Genomic DNA, 23,785 nt, shown 5'->3' on the forward strand with positions numbered 1-23,785 from the left:
CTGTTTGATCCACAGAGCTCTAAAATCTGACTGTCATGAGGGAAGGCATGTTTTCTCTCTGAAAGGCAGAGAAATGTGCTGTTTTAGGGTAGACATGAAACAGAATTCAGGAAAGAGGAAGAGGTAAATAACATCTTGCCTTGTCTACCTCTGTAGTTAGTGGAGAATGACAAGTCTGCTGAAGAGATGTCCAGCCCTGCCATCCATCCATAGTTGTACTGAACATACATCTCAAGATGCCTGTCTCTCACCAATCAGTAACTGTAAACCAGAGGCCTGACTTTTGGATTTATAAAACTGGTGCAAGTGTTCCCACATGTAGCTAAACTTGCGTATTGATGAAATTGTCTGAAATGTTTAGATCAGATGAGACCAAGAAGCAAATATTCCTGTGGACCTGAGCCTTTGTGGAGCTGCACTGTGTGAGGCTCAATACAAATGGCTCCAGACGACTCCAACCAACAACAGGGCACAGCTGAGCCCTGTGTAGTGAAAGTGGTGGCATCTCATGGGAAACATATTTGAGAATGGGGAAAAAAACCACAGGTCTCCAGAGAGCAAAGAAGGAAATGAAAGGAGTGAGAAACAACAGAGGAGGGAAAGACAATGTCAGAGGAGGAAAGGACAGTGTTAGAGGAGGAAAAGACAATGTCAGAGGAGGGGAGGACATCCCCATGAGACTTCCCTGGAGTTTACTCCCCAAGGAGACCATGGCATGGAAGGTATTACCCTGCAACACATGAACAGGCTCCTGAAAGGAACTGCAGCCCTTGGCAAAGACCGATGTTGGATGACAGAAAAAGTCTGAGGAGTAAAGAATGGCAGGAAGGAGCTGTCCCCCATCCCCTTGTAAAGCTTCTGGGAAAGGAGCTAGAGGACCTGGGAACTGAGGAGTGAAATTGAACCCGAGAAGAGGGGGAAGGTGTATTAGTTTCAGTCTGTCTCACCATTCTAATCTTTCAAACTGGTAATAAATAAAATTAATTTTCTCTATGTTGAGTCTGTTTTGTCTGTAAAAATAACTGCTGAGTGAACTCCCTGCCCTTATTTGAGACCATGAACTTTTCCATCCTATTTCCTTCCCCCGTCCTGTTGAAAAGGGGGAGAGAGAGAGAGGCTGGGTCAGTGTCTTGCAGGTCAGTCTACCACAGGAAGTTAAAGTGTTCATATCTGTCATAAAATATAACCAATTCAGAGTCCTTCAAAGTCCCACTGATCTAGCAGCAAAAAGAAAAAAAATAAAAGCCCCTGTAAGAACATAGATGGAATTCGTATGCGTTATGCTGATTATGAAGTGATGGGAATACAGTGCCAGGAGGTGGAGCAATCTAGAGTTGCATCATTCTGCACCAAAACACTGGCCCAAACCATTAAGTATTTCCTGTTTAACACTGAAAAAGTTCTGTAGTTTTAGGAAGAGAACATTATAACCTACTTTCCTCAATATGCTGTAGCTCATCCTCATATTCATTAGGCCCATTCATGATTGCAAGATAAATAGAAGTGCCATAAATAGAACTGTGTTGGCATAAACATAATTTCTGTACTTGGCACTTGGCTTAGGTAAACAACCATGCACTTCCAGTGAGCCTTAAGTTTGGAGCCTCATCCTTTCACACCGTCACTGGCATCTTCTACAGTTAAGCAATTTAAATCTGAGGCAGAACTGAATTAACTGCTGGGGTTGTCTGCTTTCTTCCACTGATTACAGAATGAGCTTTGCACAAGATTGCTCCTCTGGCACTCAGGGTGGGGAGTCAGGTCAGATTTTAAGCTGCAATGTGCCCTTGGGGCACACCCAGGGCCTCACAGCACACCACTGCTCTGCATGGCAGTAGAGCAGGCTGGCTCTAACACTGTTGACATGGCCAGAAGTGAACCACAGCACACCAGCTGACAGCAGGATTTAATCCCTGGGACCTGCAGGAGCATTGCCCCTGGAGTAGGCAGTGGTCCTGGAGTGGGCAGTTTTTTCTCCCACTGGAGTACCAGGAGCCAAGACTTGTACCTTTCATAAAAATAAGAGAGCAGTTGCAAGACAGCAATTCCTTGCTGCCAGGAACAGAGGGAGACACATTTCATCCTCACAGCCTGTCAGTAGCTGTGGCATTAGGTTCTTCACGGTTTTTCTCCAATTCTGCCAGTGATGTTAATTTGAAGTTGTGGATGTTAACACAGAAGTTGTTTAAATAATGGCATCTCAGAATTTGGCTTTCAAATGTTAGGATTTGCTGAAATAACAGAATGCACAAAGATTAACGAGGGTAATCCCACACGACTTTCTCCTAGGAAAAGAAAAACCACAAGCAGTTTTAAAGAATAATAAGGATGTAATTCAGCATCTAAGAGTTGTTTGTTTATCATGACTGAGACTTCTATGCCTTAGCTGAATCCATGTGGATATGCCTGGGACTGCCAATAAATTCAGTGTGCCTGGGTAGTCTGTGTGAAGTGCTCTGTCTGTGTACAATCAGCTGCAGAACTGGGGATGTGAACAAGACCCAACATTTACTTGCAAAGGAAGTAATTTTCTTGCACTAAAAAACAGCTACCCAAAGTTTGAGCAACACATTTGTGATTTTTACCTTGTTGTGTAATACGAGTTTGTGAATCAACTTCTTCCACAGTTTGCAGACTCTTTCAATGGCAGTGCTGTTCCAAGTGAAGCATGCAGTGAATAGTTAATCATTAATTCTTCATGGTTCATATTTGCTGTCTGCTTTACTGCATATAGTTTGATATAGTTCCTTCCAATAGACTTAATGCTTTCATTAGGAGTCACATGCTGGATCTTTATCTGAACTATTATCACAGTCCAGACATAGCATTACAGCCTCCCTTTGTAAGCCAAAGTTATGGAGTTCAGAAAGGCTTAAAACTTAATAAATACTATGGGTTTTATGGTAATGGAACAGCTGCAGTGGCAGACTGACACACACACCCTGACTGAGCTTCCCTAGTTGCTGTAAACAGGTGCACCTAGAGGCTAAAGCTCTTTTTTTTTTTTTTTTTTTTTTTTTTTTTTTTTTTTTTTTTTTTTTTTTGTCCATGACACTAATTTCATTGTCAAAGTCTAGCCTGACAATTGTGTGTGTGTTGGGATAATGTAAAGGAATCCAGACACATGTGGTGAGCGAAATTCCTGGCTTTTACAAAGAGGGCAATTTTTAAAATTGAAATTGCAGTTATCATTGTACAGATAAAACAGCCGGGCACTTGTAACAAAAAAAATAAAAAAATCTTTTGTTATTATTGGAAATCATAGGCTGCTGCATGTTATGGGGAGACTGCCCTCAGAATAACAAAAATCACCACAAAGTGGAGTGAATTATAGTACATACTGTTCATTCTAGGTACATTCCAGGAAGATCTAAACCTTTACTTTAAATTTTCAGACATAGCCTGGGATCAGATTCATATGTGCTTTGGAAAAACTAGCTTCTCACTGTGTTAAAGTGCACAAGTGGGAAGGCAGAGGCATTTGAAAACTTCAGCTCAAGTGCCTTAGATCAGATCACTAGGCCTGTGGCTAACCTACTCGACCACACTAGAAACACTTTCCTCCTCCTCACTGCACATTAATCTGCCTACTTCTTGGAAGATAATCACCACAATCAGGATCAATGGTAAATAATTGCATTTGGCGTTCCCATTTGTTGACACCTTCCATAGGGGATGCAGTGAATTTAATTTATTTTGGATGAATCACCTCCCACACAGAAGTTTTTTTTTTTCCTTCCAGCCACTTTTGGAGAGTCTGCTTAACAGGATGTGATGTCCCAAAAAGGGTAAGTGAATTCTAAATAGGTTACTGTGGAACAAAATACCCTTTGCATTGACACAACACTTTCTGTAGGCTAATAGGCTCAACTGAGAAACAAATCATGAGTCTGGGTAAAGTCCTGTGTTAATATAGCCATAATGCTTCCCATAACCTAGCAAGAAAATCCAGGGTGGCTTCCAGGATCTCTGCATGACACTGAACTGTGCCATAGATACGGATCTTCAGCCCACAGCTTTTAGATGAGCAAGTTTCCCTTGTTTCAGGTAAAAAAAAACTTCATTGGTGTGAAAGATGTTATAAAATATAAGAGAAATGAAGCCAATATAGATGTAGAGAAATGTTCTGTGGAAATTTATTTATAATTTAATACTTTCTGAAAGTCTGTTAGCCATCCAGTAAAATTCAATACAGATTATATCTCTGCTTTGGAAATTGATGAGTTGATTGAAAGGTGAAGGTTTGCTTTAAATTCCATGTGGTTTCCCTCTGGTGGCTGGAACTTGTGTAGAAACAGAGGCATGTCTTTTTAGGGTTCATGTTCTCCCAGCCAGACACTGATCCCAGCTTCCAAAGACAGTTTTTGTCACCCCTCTTTTACAGTGCATTTCTTGGCTTTTCAATTGGCAGCTGTGACCTGAGCATTTATAGAGATGTCACAATCAGGCTTACTGTGCTTGATAGCTGGAAAAGTCATCTCTACTTGCCTTCAAGAAATCAAACTTTCCAGACAATTTCCCCATAATGAGACAAGCTATGGAATTGTAATGTCTCAAAACTGATTTAGAGATATTTCTAAGAGAATGCTCTTAATAATTGTCATGCAGAGGTTTTTACATAAAGGCCGGTGGAGCATGTCCAGCTGGGTTTGAATTTCCTTGTGTTTAAGTCCAAAAAGTTCCACACATTTTTTATAAACTAGTCTATCAAACAGTGGTTGGCTGTCAGATTTGATAAAAGTTGGTTACCACATGTGCTTAGTATATGATCCAAACCAGGAAGCACAGCATCCGATGAAGTAGATGACAAAGTGCCAGCAGCAGATATCTGGAATATGTGTTGCTCAAAAAGAAAAGATATTTTGCTGTTGGGCAATAGCTCACAAATTCAGTTGTAATTGTCTCCTTTCACTTGGTGCTCTGCAATTCAGATATTTGAATTGTTCTGAGAGCCTTCTGCACATCCCTTAAAATTACTGAAGAAAACGATAGTGATTCATTTCTTCTGCCAGTTTCTCATTGAATGACGAACGTAATTTTGCTTTAATACTTCTTTACTTTAACACTTCAAATTTAATAATTTAGTATAGGTTGAAATTTGGGGGAATTTGGGACAAATGTTTAAAACATAGATGCTTATTTATGAATCTTTAAATGCTTTTACCTTCCCCATAACTCCTTTCTCAAGATTACAATTTTTTATGACATCTTCTGAGATTGATAAGGCCCAGCAGCTTTCAATGCTTCTCTAATGTCTTATGTGTCCTAAGGTCAGTTCCCTGTTCTCTCCCTTATGGGAATTAACCTTTTGATTAACATCACACAAGAATGCTCTGGAAACACTTGGCCCTTCTGGGACTTTTCTTTCATCAATGTTGTAAAAGATTTGTCTGATACTTTCCATTTCCAGTCAGGAAAAAATTAACTATACTAATACATTAGCATGTATACACTGTAGGTATTTTTTATTATCATAGTTATTGTTTAGATATAATAGAGACAAAAGTCCTAGACATAGAAGTGACAAGGAAAGTGAGGGGTCCAACTATGGTTTTTGCGGATGCCAAAAGCTTTGGCTGTTTGCAGAGAACAGGGTCCACACAAATGGAGAAGCCAGAACACAACTACTTATACTTCTCACCACTCTTTTGCTGTTTGTTTTTTAAACATAGAGGGCTTGCATTTGACCACATTCAATTCCTTATTTTATGTTACCAATGTTTTCATCTTCAGTATTCTCTTGTCTCAAGTTTGCTTTTCAGTAAGGATCCATTGTTGGTTTTCTCTGTTACTTCCAGTATTTCCCTAATTTTGTTCCCCTGCTTCTTTTATAGTCCTCATCCAGATCTTTCATATCCAAGCCTGTTAAACAGACAGACAGCTATGACAGTATAGCACTAAAAAGAATATAACATGTAAATAAGTCTGTTTCTCAGAAATTACTGTATTTCTTTTGGCTGCTCTGTGGCATGACAAACCTAGTTCTACTGGTGCCACCTAAAGTGAAGCGTTACTGTATTTGCTTTCCCTGCAGCCAATGTAAACCAGAAGCAAATTAGGACCGTTAGCCACGCTAATGGAATTGGCAATACTCACCCACAGTAGCAACGGGAAAGGCAAGTGCAATATGTAACAAGGCACAAGACCCAGCTCCTCTACAGATCAAGATGTGACTCACAAATTTTGGAGTCATGAAACTGGCAGCAATATAGCCTGGTCAAGGGAAAAAAAACTCCCAAGGAGAGATTATATTACACAGTAAGATTTAGTTTTGAGGCCGGCTTTTATAAATTGTTTTTTATATTTTCTCAGTTCCTGCAGGAAAACTGCCTGGCTGCAAGATAAAGAAAAGAATAATAAGAAAATTTATCTCAATTACCCAGAACCAGCAGAAAAGTTCCTATTGATCTCCAGGCTGCATTTTCATCTCTATTTGAGAAGTCAAGCAGACTCTGTTCAGAGGTTCAGCTACCAGGTCTAAATGATTACCCCAGAAATAGGGAGCATTTGAAATAAATGGAACAGCTGTCTGTAGTGCCTCAGCTGTAAAAGGGGCCGAATGTCAATAAAGAAACACAAATAATGAAGTATTTTCTCGGGCTGTGTTAGGATGCAGTTGGGACCTCTTCCCTTTCAGCCTCCTGGTTCCCCCTGGAGCTTAGAGACCACATGTTCCAGGCAACTTCTGGGACTGAATGACTGGAAGGTGGATTTCCTTCTGAAACAAAACTAAAAAGCATAGAGGATGCCATCACTCCAGAGTCAGGGAAGGCCTGCTATTGCTGTAATTTAGATTTTTTTTGGAGTAATTTTGGTTTCAAATAGAAGAGTGATTCCAGCTAAATATTATTTGCTTGCCTTGTGCTTGTAGTTTTTTTGTGAGGGAGAGGGGATTTTGGTGATTTGTCTGCATGTATGCATTTTTAAATGTATTTTTAAAAAGTTCAGTGGAATAGTTATTTTTCTAACAGACAAGGAGTAAGAAGCAAACCTGGTAAGAGGTTTTCTCCTGACTCTCATTTACACTGAGTTGTTTTGAGTTATCTGACTCATGTGACAACGTCTAGGCCTGTCCAATCACCTGTTTTCTAAGGCACAAAATATTGCCATATAGCAGTTTGTTTTGCAGCTTGAAACAAGTATGAATTTTGTCATGATTTTAAATGAAATGAAACCTTCATGTTTATAAGAAATGTTTTGATTATTTCTGGGCTGGGATGAAAGCTTAGAGGGGAATCCATTGGATCACCTTTCTTCACCTTCAGCTTTTTGCTGACCACTGGGAGAGAGCCTGCATGATACAGGATAGCTGCTGCTGTAAATATAACAAGTGACAAACTAACACCCCTCTCTCCTTTGTTTCTCACTTAAAAAGATGCAACCTTGGGTATATTTTACATCCAGAGATGCACTGCTGGGAGACAGTGTGGCTCCAATGATGATCATGGCTATGTGTTTTTTGCAATTCCTTATGAATTTTCAAGGGAGAAATTCCACATTCTGGATGAGAAAGACAAGATAGCTATATTGTTTGAACAAAAATAACTTCTGGGTTTCTAGTTAGAAACAAAAATCTGTTTCAAAACAGATATGGATGTTTCATTAAAATAAAAACCTAATTTTTAAAGTGTATTAAAAGTGTCAACACAGTGCCTACTGCCACAAGAGCCCACTGCAGTGCTGTTGAAGGAAGGAGGACAGCATCGTTATTTATGAGCGTCTGCACTCTCTCAGCCTTTCATGAAACCCTAATTTTATCTGGCAGCTCTTAAGAATCTCTGAGAAACTGGGTCCTTTGTTACCACTGCATCCATCTAACTTCTGCACCTAAAAAGACATGGGCACTTCTTTCATAAATAAAGAAGTCCAAACATTCTGACATTAATGTCACACTACTGTTTTAGGCCCTAAACTTTCAAGCTCCTCTCTCTGGGCAAGCACCAACAAGTGCTCCTTTTTGCTCAACTTCCAGCTCTGGATTTTACAATAGTTTTGCTGAGAACAGAATCAGGCCTCAGTCATCTGTTTTCATCAGAGGGGAAAAACAAGACAAAACAAAACAAACAAAACCCCTTTATTACTCTTTGACAGGAGTAGTGCTAAGCCCAAGGGGGTTATTTTTCTTCCATTAACTTTTGCTAACCTCATCCCTCCCTCATTTTTTTTCTCAGATTTACTCCCAAACAGTTCATGCATATGTGTGAATGTGTCTGTGTGTCTGTGTGTGCATGTGTGCATACGTACGTGCACATTTATCCTTGCAATGAAAAGGAATCTATCTGTTCAGATAATTTGCTGTTGTTTGCAACATGATACAGCTAGTCCTTTTGACTTCAGTCTGAATAAACAGTCTTATCCCATAAAATAGGCCTTTTCTCTCCCCAGAGCTTGTTCCAAGACTGCGGAACCCAGGCTAGCAAAGAACATCTGCAACAGTTAGTGGAAACCCTAAGAATTCTTGTGAATAAATAGATTGGAAACGAAGCTGGAAATTTCTCAGTGAGATATAAATTTTAAAAAATGAAATCCAGTTGAAGTACCCAGATTCCCTGGGAGAATACAAGTCTAGCCAACCCAAGTTTAAATACATGTGGTAGTGATCACTGTATGCTGTTTCCAGTTTATCATCAAAAACAATCACAGCAAAATTATTGTCATTCAAATTTAGCTTCTAATAAAGAAATGTTACAAACCTCCTTTAAAATGAAGATGTTTGTTAGAAAATATTTTAATTTTTTTAAACTTACTCTTTTCTTTTTTCTCTTTCTGTTATCAGATATTTTAGATAAACATTACGTTTATCAGTAAAGGCCACCAATGAAGAACAATACAGATCAGGTAGATTTAAGGGCTGTAATTCAAGTTTTACATCGGTCTGCTTTTTGAAATATTCGGGGTGGTAACTCTTTGCAGATCAGACTCAGTGAAAAACTGTTTAAAGGCTGAGATCACTTAACTCTTTAGACTTTCACTTTTATACTATCTCTTTCCTTAGATGTGCCTTCTTCATTTCATTTGCATGCTCACTCTCACAGTTGTTAAGCTCATACAGTCCTTAGAGGCTTCCTTCAATTGTTTTGATGTTTACCCCTGGCAGAGTGTTATGAAGCAAAACATTTGAGTTATAGAGATTATAAGTTAATAGATACGAGTTACCAGCTTCGTGGGAAATACTTCACCCTTGTAAAAAAAAAGAAGCAATATTGTTTGGCTTGATTTAGTATAGCTTTGGTACGTTGAATAAATCTTTTGCAGCTGGCTTAATGCTGCATATGCTCTGGGGGTGAGGAACACATGCATGTTATCAATTCATTATTTATGCTGCAGTTCCTTACCACTTACGTGCTGGACAGCGACAGCACTGTCTACTCTACATCTGAGGGTATAACAGTAATGGCAAGAGATATCAAGCTGTTGGGAAGACAGCAAAAGCTAGACTGTGGTTGGATTAACATTTGATTGCCTAAGCAGTACAGCTTTGAAAGCATGGGAAAATTTGCCTAGTGAGCATGCTGGATTTTTTTAAAAAACATAAAGCCTGCCAAGATCCCAAACCTAAGGGGAAAAAAAAGAGCTTGTGGAGAACTTTAATTAAAGTAAATGGGAAAATCTCTCCTCTTCTTCTCACAAAAACATAAATATGCTATTTTGACTCTATGGTCAAACTGGTTCTTTTTCTCTACCAGCCCCCCCACCCCAAAAAAAAACAAAGTTAGGCAAGAAATTTTCACAAGTGTTTTTTATTGTTCCAGTCCCTATTTCCTTTTTTTTTTTTTTTTTTTTTTTTTTTTTTTTTTTTTTTTTTTTTTTCTGTCTATTATGGTGAAGAGAAGAAAGTCTGTTCAAGAGAATACTGGCCCAAATTGTTCCAGAAGACTTATTGTTTCTCATAAATATGTGTGTATACCAAGTGTTTACTCAGTTTAGTGTGCTTTTGAGGCAATATGAAGTTTCCCCCATACTTTGCTGCATGGATACAGGCTGCTGAAGTGGCTGTACTAAGGATGCCCTCTACTGAGAAAAAAAGGATAGGAATCTAAGTAGGAGAGCTACAGAGGATCTTCACCAGCTAGTACAAGTAATAAAAGACTGCTTGTTTTCAGGTGTAGAGAACATTAAGCTTTATTTCATTTTCCAACTTGAGGATAGTTCTGAGGAGCATGTGGACAGACTCGGTTACAGAATTACAAATTATAGTGATACCAGCAAATTAAACTGGGCCAGGGAATGTTCCTGAGCAATTTGTCTTGGTCATTGGTGTTGTTCAAATGGTGGAAGGGTCTCCACACATCTTTGGATGATATCAATTAGCAGCTTCCTGAACAAATTCTAGGTATGTCTTGGCAGTTGGCACAGGCCAATGTCCATCTTGAGTGGGGTGGAGTTGGCCACCTCATTTTGGGTGGCAAAGGCATTTAAATACTTTAGATATACATTGCTTTATACTAGCTGGAGTCATGTCAGAAAATGAGCCTTGGCAGATTTAAATTATCAGTACAGATGAAGCCCTAGAAAACAGGGATACAAGGAGTTTGATAAGATCAACTGCTTCTTGCAGATAGGGTTGATAATGCAGGACAAATGCTCAGTGCTCCTGACAGACTTTTGTCCATACAGTTCTCAAAAACCTCTTAGGACAGAGATCACATAATCACCACTGGTTGCTCATTTAATTGAGAATCATACTTGGTTTCATTCAAATCTAACCTAAATACACCCTACAGCCATGGTAGGCAGCTATTTTCATATCCCAGTGGACTAAGGAAAGATTGTGTTTCTTTTCTCTTTGCAGCTACCATTCAAATACTTGGGATAACAATTTATGGTTTCAATGTTTTCTTCTTAAAGTTAAAAAAACTCAATTATTTTAGTTTCTTGTGAGTCATGGTTGGCAAATCTCTGACATCACACACATATATGAAGTATTTTAGTCAACATATTGACAACTAACAGAGCATAAGAAAATTCATCCAGTAAACCGAATTTTCGTACTCCTGAGGCTGAGTCATGTCATGCAAAAACAACTAACAGAGGTATGATGAGTATGTCCTGAAGACACCTATTTCTTACCACTGACAACAAAATTAGTCCAGGTTTACTAATTCCTAATGAAAGATTTACAGAGAGTTGCTAAAACAAGAGCTGGAGAAAGAGAGGCAATCTATTATTGTTAGCGCCAAAACATCTATCAGCAAACCCTGAATTCTTGATAACCACACACCTGTGGCATGTTCCTGTAATAGCTACCACAGGCCCAAACAGAGACCAACAGCTTCCTGGAAATATGAATAATTTTATTCTTGCTTATATACTTCTGTGATCAATAGTTTTCTTGCAATCAGGTAGTACATGGGCTGCAGACATTTATGGGAAAGCAGGAAATATTGTGTATGATGGCCAGGAGGATGTGCATCACAATAGTTTTGTTCAGAGGAGTCTCCTGAGGGAGAAATATGCATTCTGTTAGAGTATGGTCTATCTAGTCTTCATATTGTTATACACAGAGTGACACAAAAATTATAAAGACACTACTGACCCTGAATGAATGCACCCTCAGAGTGACTGGCTTCATTGAGACCATTCTCAGAGAAGTATCCAAAACATATCTTCTAACTTTTATCCTCTCTTAGCTATAAATAGGAGACAGATATAACTAATCTTTCTACGATGTCTCTTCCTGGAGCCTGAATAACTTCTACAGTAATAAGGAAAACATTTGTAATGGAAAACAAAACATTTGGGTTTTTTCACCAGAAGGAATGCAATAGTGGGAAAATTATTTTTTAAATTACGTTGACTACATGCATTATTTACCAAGTTTTCTCCACTCTATCAAAAGGAAGTCCTCCTTTACTCCCAATTTCTCTGTCAGAAGTGACTTCTCTCTCTAATGTGGGAGGAGGGAACTCACCAGTGCCTTTTCATTGACACAATCTGGGCACTCTTCTGAACTTCCTCCCTATTCAAGGGTCTTTGAGGTTTTTTCCACGTCTTTTGATCCCAGAAAGGATGGAGCCAGACAGGCAAATGCTTCCCATCACTTGGTGTCCCAGCCATTGTTATCTGAACTCCTTTGAAGCTGAGAACCTGAAGTTCTTATCTGTGCCATTGTCTCACCTTTCCTGTCAACTTCTGCAGCCTTTCCTTTTAGAGTTCCCTTTGCCTTCACAAAGCACTCAGACAGGCAGCAGAGAAACCAAAAACACACGCAGTCCCTGAAAGGTTGCAGTTTTCCAGAACTGTCACACAGGAAATTTCAGGGCATGGAGAAACAAGGGGGTTTTTAAGGTAGCCTGCACAAACTATAAGAAAGTGATTTCTTGGTGACTATGACCAATCGCATGATGCATGTTGGATGGCATTCCCTGATTTCACCACATGCCTGGAAACTGCAACATGATGGCACAAGACTGCAAGTCCCCAGAGGCTGAGGCATCCTTCCTAGGGCCACTAGACAAGGAGCCCTTAGATAAAGCTCAGGTATTTTAAATGCTTTTTGTGGAAGGATATTCTGTAATCCAGAAGTTCTATGTCTAAAGATTGGATAGAAATCAATGCTGTGTTCTGACTTCTACAGTGAAGATTTTTCTGTGCTGACATTCTCACTGTGTAATGCACAAATATTTAGACTTGCATGAATAGTTGGTTATCTGGTGAGGCAGTAAGGATCAAGACTTGAGACTTATTTTGGACAGATGAGTTTTAAGTTACATAATGAAGTGCTGAAATTAAGAGATTAGTGTCTTTTGCATTTTCCTATAATCAGTGGAGAAAACTAAAAAGGCTCTCCAAAATACTGTCTAGAAAATATCTCTCTCTCTCTGAAGTAGTATTTTGTTGTAACATTAATTTTAAAAAGTACAGGGAGGACATTATTTGAGGCATAGTTAATATCTATTACTGATGTAGGTGGAAGAATTAAGCAAGCCTTTAGGTATAGAAACATTAAGGCTGGAAAGGGAAGCAACAAATGTTTTGACATCCGGAATCGAAATTGAATAGTATATCCCTGTTAACACTTTTGGTATGCAAAAGAGGGGGCTATCAATATGAATTGTACTGAAAAGGAAGACATTCTTCAGAAAACATATTGTCAGAAAAGAGAAGAAAACTGGTTGCAATTGCTTGCTTTTTTGTTTTTTGGGTTGGGGTTTTTTTTTGGGTTTTTTTTTGGTTTTTTTTTGTTTTTTTTTTTTTTTTGTCTTAATAGCTTTCAGTGTTCTTTCAATGGCTTCACATAATAACTGAAAAAAAGTAGTACTCATATTTTCCTAGTGAAAACTACAATCTCAGCTTTTTCTGGTTAGGACTGGAACATCCACGAAGAATTAATATCTCAGAAAAGAACCATGAATATTCATATTTTTGTTTAGTAGAACGATACAAAAGAACAGAGAATGAAAAAGTGAGAACAGCTCTAAAGGAAATAAGTAATCAAGTTAAGACTTTTTTTTGCAAAATAATCAACCAAGCTTTCAAAAGAAGATTTTTGAATTAATATAAAATATTTCGATTCCAAATGAAAGGTATGATTGATAGTTTAGAGAACTTCACATCTTTTTTTTTAATCTTTTTTCTTTTAGTTTGTTTAATTTAAGGCATTGCTTAAATTAAAATATTGCTTCAAAGGGACGTATTAAAATATAATTTTAAATATATTCAAAAATCCATAGGTAGTCTCCTGATAAGTTCATCCCACAGATTAACATTGTAACAGTATATTGTGGTATTGTTTATCTTCTTTACAGCTAGTCTATTTTAAACTCCGCTGTCAGCAGTCTTTTGCTGCATTTGTGAGACAGAAATGGACTTTCACTCTATGTTTCTAGAAAACCCTGCCTTAAAAAAATCCTGTTGTATGTACAGGACTCTGAATTACAACCATACATATGACTTGATACAAGTCTCCTAAAGGAACATTTTTTGGACAGAGACAGGTGATTTATTGAAAGTGAAATATTTGTCAGAAATTATATGACACTGAGAAAGTTGTGAAGAAGCACACATGGATTCTAGCATCTGCTGACTGTGAAAATTTGCACCCCAAAGCTGACTGTTCCCATCCTTTCACTTGCAATGCTGATAAGGTACCGAGTGGTTTTCTGAGGAGCTGAGCCTGCAGGCTGCCAGCCTTTTGCCAGCACGTGTGGTAGATAAAGAAGCAACTGTGAAATACCTTATTGTCAGAGATTGGTGTCTAAGCCCAGTGCACAGGCTACAAATGCTGTGAGCAGTGTGCAGCCAGCAATGCTGTTCAGCTTTAGCCTCTCTGCAGAAGACTAGTTCACTTTCAATATGTCACTGTTACTTCTGAGCACCTTATGTTAGCATATATCCCTAAAACACTACTTGCTAAACACACACTGACCAATAAGCCCAGAAAATCCCTGTCCCTTTAAAGAAAAGCTATGATTGCAATGGAGAGCATTACTTTGCAAACTGTTCAAATGCCAGCAGGACTTTCATTGTTTAGACAAGATGGCAACAAAAGGACTACCTTAAATGACCTCTCTTAAGGGGAGTATTTGCTTATGTCACAGCAGAACATCAGTAGATCTTGAAAGCCAGGGCAATATCATTAATCTTGAACTGAACAGATGCACAGGCTAATACAAGGTCAGAGACAACAGCACTTACAACTTACTAACATTGTAAGCAATATCCAAGCTAAAGAAATGAAAAATAATAGTCAGACATCTTTCAAAGCTGGGTTTACACCCATAAGGGGAATTCATACTGTAGATGTGAGCAATATATTTGGAGCTCAATATCATTCATTACACTATGAGAGAAAGTTCTCCCATGTTCAGTGTTCAACTAAATCCCCACTGCAGATGATCAAACCTGATTTTTTAGATTAGTCATTACAGAGTTCCCTTTGTATAAAATCAGAGGATGATTAATTTCTTTTCTAATCAGACTGTAAGTAAAGAAGACCAAACAAAAAGGGCCATTGTAGAGAGGAAAGATGGATGTATTCACTTCTTATAGACACAGAACAACCCACAAATGTAATAAAAGATAATATGGTCTCCACAAAGTAAATTTTTGGAGACACATCATTGATGTAAAATATTTTTCTGTCCTCAGAGACATCACAGCGTGTTTGTCTATATTACGTGTTATCTTTTGGAAAAATAAGCCACCATCTGGCTTGTATTTGGTAACAAGTTTTTTTGTACTGAAAATAAAGTAAACATTGTGATGGTAAGACAACTGCCAAGATCTAAGTAAATAGGCTTTTTTTCCCTGACGAAAGACAATTGAGGACCATAACCAGTGAATCCAAAGAGTTTTGGAAGGAGACAGCAATATCCTGCTAAACAAAATTAACATTTTATAATAAAATAGAAATTCCATCAAATAAGAACAACATTTTGGGATGAGAAAATGGACCACAGTAAGGTCAGGATCATCATGGCCTGCCTGACTGAACAGAGGAGGAACAGATATAAGAGTGTGACCATTCCATTTCAAAGGCTGGGATTAAGATATGAGAAAAAGATTATTGAATAGGAACAAAATTTAGTGTAGGAGCCCCAATCCTTACTTGTCCACAGGTGAGTCCACAGGCTGTGTTACTATAGTTCTCTGGTATCAGGAGAGGCTAAAGTGCAAATCAATGGTTTGCGCCCGTCCTATCAAATACTAAGCATTCAAAAAGACAATTTCGTTTATGGTGTTTTGTTAAAAAAATGTACATGACTCTACCCAATAAACTTGCAGGTAGCTGAAGCAACCATGGAAGTCCTGAGATACATAGAGGAATACATTTCTTCCATTATGTGTGTATGACTTGGAAATTGAATACCTTTAACAACGTCAATGACACAATAAAGGTGATACAGCAAAACCGCACTAGAATGAATTCTACAGTCAGAGCATGGACCTAGCAAACAGATAATGTGTGAAAGAAGTCTGAGAGAGCTGGGACTCTAGCCTGGAAAAAAAAAAAGAAGCTCAGAGGCAGGAGGAGGTGGATCTTATCAAATGTCATAAAAGTTTACACTGATATATTGATGAAAAAAAGGCAGGCAGATTCTTCTCAGTGGTGCCCAGTGATAGGACATGTGGCAATGGGCAGAGGTTAACAAACCTGAAATTCCATTTGAAACCAAGAAGAAAGTCTTTTTTACTCTGAAGTTAATCAAAAACTGGAACAGGTGGTCTAGAGTGATTGTGGAGTTTCCTTGAAGATATTCAAAACCTGACTTGGCATTTTCCTGGCCAAGTTGCTGCAGGCGACTGTATTTGAGTAGAGAGGGTTGACTAGATCAAAGAGCCATAGAATATGCTGATTTGGGAGGAATCGATCATGATAATTGAGTTTAGCCCCTGGTCCTGTACAGCACCACCCTCAAGAGTCACACCATGTGCATGAGAACATTGGCCAAATACTTCTTGAACTTTATCAGGCTGGCACTCTGACCGTTTCCCTGGGGACCTTCTTCCAATGCCCAGCCATCCTCTGGGTGAAGAACATTTTTCTAATATCCAGCCTAAACCTCCCCTGACACAACTTCAGGCCATTTGCTCAAGTTCTGTCACTGGTCACTACAGAGAACAGTCCAGTGTCTGCCCCTCCTCTTCCCCTCACAAGGAAGTCATAACTGCAAGGAGGCCTCCCCTCAGTCTCTTCTTTCCCAGGCTGAACAAACCAAGGCTCCTCGGCCACTCCTCATACGGCTTCACCTCTCAAGGCCTTTCACCATCCTCATGGCCATCCTTTGGTCACATGCTTATAATTTAATGTATTTTTTTATATTGCTGCACCCTAAACTGCCCCCAGGACTTGAGGTGAGGCTGCCCCAGTGCAGAGCAGAGCAGGACAATCCCCTCCCTTGTCTGGCTGTGATGCTGTGCCTGATGCTCCCAGGACAGATTTGGCCATCCTGGCTCCCAGGGCACTGCTGTCTCTTATTTAAATTTCCATCAACAATGATCTCAAGAGCTCCCTTCCACCCTAAACCTCTGTGTGATCCTGTGCCACTTTGAAATGCAGCAAGCAAGCAGATGAGCTGTGTGCACAACCAGGAGTGTAACAGGGGCCTCAGTGCTTGAGATAGCTTTCTTTGTCTTAGCAACATGGATGAAGCCATTTTACAAATAGCCTTTTTCATAGTCCAGAAACGAAGGACATGAGTGACAGTGAGCTAATTGCCCAGAAAGGTAACTAGAGGCACCAGCTCCAAGTCCAGACATGACATAACTTGAACTAATGCAATTACAACTGACTAGCACACAGCACATCAAGACACATCTAAATGGCAGAGGGATGTTTGCCATAAAGTTTCCTGCTCATGCCACAGAGCCTGCTGGAGCTCACAGTAACTTCATCACTGCTTGGGTGAGTTTCCCTTGCAAGACCTGGCAATGTGAGAGGTCGCCTTCTTTTAATTATGGTTGCTACTGCTCTTTCTACTACAAGGGTGATATGAGGAGAAAGTCATGATAGGCAAAGGATGTGTGCTGCAGACATACTGGGTCACCCCTGCACATGCAGAAGAGTCTAGAGTGATTAAGTCCTTTATTTTACTCTGTTTATCCACACGTCTTCCATCTGGATTTCCTAATAAAGGATGATGGAAATCCTCTATTAACCTGGCTTTTGGTTTGTACTTCCTATCCATCCAGCAAATGTGTGCAAAATCCAAAATCAAACATACCGCAGGCTACCTCTTCTTCCAGAGGATATGTAGGAAGGGAACTCAGATAGTTTACAAATTTGTTAAATAATCAATGATAATTACTATTTATTGCTGTATTTCATTAGGAATAACAGCTATGAGGGCAAAGGAATACAGGAAACATATTTATAACACAGTAGATTCATCATTTCCACTGTCAGTGGAACAACTTACAAAGCCTTTTCAAGCAGGAGTGACCAATTCACTTTCAAAGAGTTTAAATTGTTCATTATTCTCCATCTAGTGACTCAGAATTTTATTGATCTGTCAGTACACTGCACCATTTAAACATGGGCTATTTTTCAACTAAATGCCCAGTTAAAGCTTTCATAGTCACTGATTTTTTTTTTTTTTTTAATAGGAGTTGAATTGGAAATTCCCAGGCTTTTTCCTGTGACTAGTGATCCACAAGCATTTATTCTTTCCTTTTCTTTCTTCAGATCACAAAGTTTTCAGTGTTCTTAGAAGAAAATTAGAATTATCTTGATGAAAACATGAGGTAATACCTGTTATTTTGCTAGTCTAGGACTCACACTAAAAATGTAAAGCTATTACATTGAACAAATTAAAAACACTTACAAGAATGGAGGTAGACTTCATTAGCCCATGCTGTTTGCAATCAGAAAATTATTCTAATCTTTCAGAGAGGCTGGGAGTGGGAAGGGTGGGGGAAAGTCAAGACAAGTTTTCACACAAATTTTAGTTTGATTTTTCTTTCCAAAATAAAATAATGGAAACTGCAAGTTTTATAATTCTGAAGGAAGTTTTTCTGGAAATAGATTTTCTGCAGTTAATTTGGATGAAACAGTCCTTAGTAAAAAAAAAAAAAAAAAAAAAAAAAAAAGGGATTTAAACCTCCAAATATCCAGAATAGTATTTAGGAAGGTTTTAGTGAATTGTACAGTCTAACCCCATCAGCATTAGATTTAACCAACATTTCTACTATTTATTTTTTCAGTAATCACAGCAAAGGACAGCAAATGCTCTAGATGTTTTAGAGAGAAAGCACAACTAGGCAGTTATTAACCAATGGTATTGTGTCTAAAACTGAGCTGAAAATAAATTTGCTTTAGGAAAAATCCATGCTGGAGCTCTTAGTGTGTAATGTGTAGACTTTAGTACCAAGTGTAATAACCGATCTGTAACAGGAGAAAACATCAGTATGTATATTTTTAGAGCTATAGGAATGTTTTGAATTCAAGCTGACTAGACTATATCAGTAATTGTCTCAGACAGGATGTTTTCCAAGTTATTTATAAACCCATGTGTTAATGATTTATTTAAGTCAAGCAGGTGAGACGCTATAATTCAGGGCATAACAAATGAAATATTTAGTGTGTCTTGCACCTACTAATCCAAGTGAAAAAAGATAAAGGGAACAGTCAGACATTTCACAGTTTGGGGTGAGAATAGCATTTATGTGAACAGTAAATAGGTTGAAAGGGAAATTCTGGATGCTCAGTTCCGGTTATTTGTATTAAACAATAAAAATATTTTAACTGTGGATTTGTCTTTCATTATTTAAATAAAGTTTGGACTGTAGATCAAAACCCAGTGCAGTGCAAGTTATCAGAGAATCAGTCTTCTCACTGGTTGAATTTTAAAGGATTTTGCAAACCAAATGTACCTTCCAGGTAACCTTTTCTGTTTCTCTGCTCATACTTTAGAGATGTAAGTCCACCTAAAGTTAGGGTAGGAGTTCAAAGCACTGTTTTGATGGGCTAGAAATTACTTCTTCATCTTTTTCTGGCGTGTATTATAGAAGAAAAGTATCCATGTAGTATAGGAGGAATGTAAAGAGTTATGATAAAGACCAGTGAAGTACATAGTGCACACTGTATATTAAGAGACAATTTTATGCAAGAAACATTATTTTGACAGTGGGCAATAAAGTTTACAAACCATTAATGTGAATTAATGTTGAAACTTATGCATTTAAGACAAACCATTCTTAGTACAGGCTCAGAAATTACCTTCTGCCACAGTTCAGTTTGTTGTACAGCAGAAGTTTGAGGGAAGCAGCCACTTTGTACTTGGGACATAGCTGCAATCATGAACAGGTCAAACAAAACATAAAATCTGTTTGCAGAAACTTATGGAACTTGACCAAGAATCTTATAATTTAGTACTGTTTAGCTAAGAAGGGAAAGACTATTTGCTAAATCAAGAAATATGGAAGTTGAAGAGAACATAATTCAATTTTCTTCCCAGCATGTGGTTACCCAATTTTCCTTGAGAAGTCATGGTCAAGTAAATGTTGATAACTCTCCAAGAAACTCCAAATTTACTCCACATTTAAATTCTGAACAAGGTAATGGGGTGATGGGAACTGGAGGAGGGAATGGACTATGATCTATGTCAAGGGACAGGGCACAGCAACTTTCATTGTATCAAACAACAGGGTTTGCCCCAAAATCAAGCTTTGGGATGTGATGGGGAAATCAGTAGCAGGTAGCTGATCTATGCCATAGCATTTCTTGTGGAGAGGGATGCTCGAGGGTCCCATAGGCCCCAAGGACAGGGTGACATGAGACAGAGGAGCTAAGGGAATCCTGAAGGACCTTACCCTCTCTCATCCTCACCCCATATACAACTGCATCAGAAATAGTGGTTATAAATTTCTGAGGGAGAGGCCAATGTATCAAGTGTATTTGTATATGTTCATAGAAGAAAGAAAACTGGGATAAAAAACTTCAGTACTATTCTATGTGTGTGCATATATATATATATATATTTGTTGATGTCTAAGGTTTGCAATGCATGAACTATTTACTTAACACATAAAGTCACTGCCAAGGAATATTTTTACTGTCAATGGAATTTGGCAAATCTATATTCTGCTTTCATATGTTGCTACTTGCCTTTTGTTTTCTTCATCTGTTACAGAATTAGTGATCTGAGTCTTTTATGAAGGTGTCCTTTATCATTTTGAGCATATTCATGTGCTTCAGTCCTGTGTGATGACTGTCCTCTAGTTAAGCTTGTGTGTTCATTCACTGAGGTCAAAGAAGTTCGTTATATTCACATCCCAGTGTTCATGTAACATTCAAATATTTGGATTTAGGCCCTAAGGCTGCAATGCAATGGACACCTGCTGTTTGATACAGAGTTCCAGTGTTTACCCAGGAAATGAAAACGAAATTCAGAGTTTTACGAGGGAGAGATGTTATATATTGTGTTTGTCTCCACAAGGAGCTCAAATGGGTTGATCCACCTGCTGTTGTTTGGTAAAAATGGGAAGATCAGTTCCTACAGTTCCTTTGCCATTATTGCTGTTTTATGAATAAGTTGCCATTTAAGGAGTTTATTCTTTTTGCCTACAGACAAATATGTCACACTCTTACATGTGAATGAATTATTTGGTTTGGGATAAGAATATATGCACAATGATTTTCCTAAGGACAGTATTTGCTACAATAAATTCAGTGAAAGAACTGTTGCAAGTTAGAAGTACTTCAACCTTGACTGAGAGTTGTTTCTTCTTTTAAAATCTATTTATTCATCTTTCTTGTGAATAAATCCAAGAATAGTTTTTGCCAAAAAATAAATTTATATTTTTTATATTTTGCAAATAAAGGCAAATCTTACTCCTTTAGGCAAATCTTAGATGGTAGGAAATGCTGCAAGTGTTCTCTCTGTGAGGTTTTCTCTATTCAAGCACCTACTGCTATAAAACTTAATATAAAACAAAATTTTCCATTTAAAAAATCAATAAAATTGTCTAACAAGGCTATCCTAGATCATACTGAAAGCCCTTGAATTCTCATCTTCCATGTCCAATTGAAAATAGAAATAAAGCACAGTATTTCTATTAATTTTTTAAAAGGGACGTATGAGTTATTTTTGTGCTTTACTGCCTACCAGTTTAGCTGTCATTGATCCTTTGCTGTGGCTGATTTGCTGTCATGTTCTATTTGAAGTTGCCTGCAGCCGTAAAAAGCTGCCAGACACTGCTAAAAAGACAGCACAAAAAGGCTTTGCACACATTTTGTCCTATTGTTTTGAAGAGCTTTCCCTTTAAGAATATGCTTTAGGTGAGATTTTTTAAGACATATAATTGAATAATAATTAGAAATTGATTTTTCCATTAATAATTTTTGTCATTTGTCAAGTTAATCATCAATTACTTTCCATGTTGGTTTGTCACGTTTCAATGACTGAGCAGCTTTGAGCCAGAAAGCCATTCCAAAACTTTTTTTTTTCTTTTTGTCCAAGTGCAAGGAACTGAATAAGGAATGGATTTCCACAGTCCGACCAGACATGGTGCTGAGCTGATCTCCTTCCTTCTGAGGGCCATCCTTGCAAAGCTGAGCTTCAGTACAATTTCTGTCTAACTTAGTAAAAAATTGAGAAGCTAAAGGAGAAAGGATAGACATCTACTATCCTGATCCCCAAGTCAGTTTTGGTTGTTTATCCACTGATAATCTAATAGAAAGGAGATGCACACTGCAGTTAGCTGGGTCCAGCTGGGTTCCACTAAAAGCTCTAAGGGCTCCACAAGCTCTGTGGATGAAAGATGCTAAATAGCCTTTCTGTTCTGTTGTCAATTTTCTGTCAGTGTGCTAACCAGCCAGCATCTCCCTCCTTCTGTCAGCATGCGAGACACTGCGCTAACCAGCAGCACATGGGCATTGTCATTGTGTCAAACAAAAGTAATCTGTGGTTTAACGAAATCCTATTTTTCATTTTCTTCTCCAAGGGGCTTGGGCAGTGTTTGAGTGCATGTCCTCATCATCTTGAATCCCAAACTGCTTTAGGTGACTGACAGATATTCATTTCCTTGTAATGGCAATCTCAGTGTTTGAAGGTGAATCAAAACAGGAACTGAAGATTTCAAATAGGTAGTAAGGTTTAATGGCTTAGTGAATTTTAGATGCCTATGGGATTAAGCAAAATTGAAAACTGAGTGACTTTTAGGAACCTAAGTCACAGCATAGGCAGGGTTTTGTAGACTGAATCCCACTCAACATTTTTATCATCTGACATCTTAAATGAAGCAATTCAATCACCTACATCAGCAGGCTGATTTCTTTGTTCTTCCACCTTCTGTGTCTCCTTAACAGAGAGTTTTCACCAGCTTTTGAGCTTATAAACACTTTTAAAAATCCAAATTAGATTTTCTGCAACTGCATTTACAGATCACAGTTTAACAGTCTGGGCCTTCAATATTCAGAATGTAGCCAGCATAACTGTTTTATTTCCCATGATCGTGAAAGTCCCCACCCAACTCTGAATGGAGTCACTGTGAAGCATTACTTCTGAACTTGACAACAGCATTCACCTTATTTGACACAATTAGGTGCTGTTGCAATAGCCGATAACACACAAGAGCAGGAGGGAGGGGATGAGGGGGAGAAGGACATCCCATGGTATGAGCAGCAAGTGCTTGCACAAACCTTTCTTTCAGTTCAAGTATGTCAAGTGAGATAAACAGTCAAACTGCAGATGTACTGTATGCAGCAGGAGCCAAAGGCTGCTCCCCAGATTGGCAGCTCCACAAACCATCAGCACCGGATCCTCTCAGCAATTACCAGCTTGGAAATGCCCTTCCATTGATAGTGATGGACATAAACCAGCTGAGTCTCAATAGTGAGAGAACAGAGGGAGGAATAGCCAGACAGCAGGACACAAACAGCACCAAACACTGGGACCAGCTGCAGCCTTCAGGTCACACTTCCATGTCAACAAAAAATGTTATTTAATATTTTCCAAATACTGAAGTAATTCATCACAAGGTATAAGTGGATCTATAATGTCTGAGATTGCTGGTTGAAGATTAACTGCACGTATCACATTTCCAGTGCAGCAACTTAAATGGGAAACAAAATAGCCTGAACCTCATAGGCAAGGCACTTATTCATTCTCTGCAGTAGCAGGGTTCCCATGCTGGCCAGCCTCAGCCATGTCATTTAGGAAATCTTCATGCCAGAACATTTGTATGCATGAAGGACGGTGCTAAAGCAGGACAGTGCCAGCCTGTCGGAATTCAGCTGATGTGAGAGCCTGATCAAATGTACGCAGCTGCCTTCATCTAATCTAGAGCCTGTATAGCACAAAATTACTGTGAATCACCAACTGAGACAGGAAGAGCTTGATTA

Source organism: Zosterops lateralis (assembly GCF_965231275.1).
Source record: "Zosterops lateralis genome assembly, chromosome: 2".
Classification (NCBI taxonomy): domain Eukaryota; kingdom Metazoa; phylum Chordata; class Aves; order Passeriformes; family Zosteropidae; genus Zosterops; species Zosterops lateralis.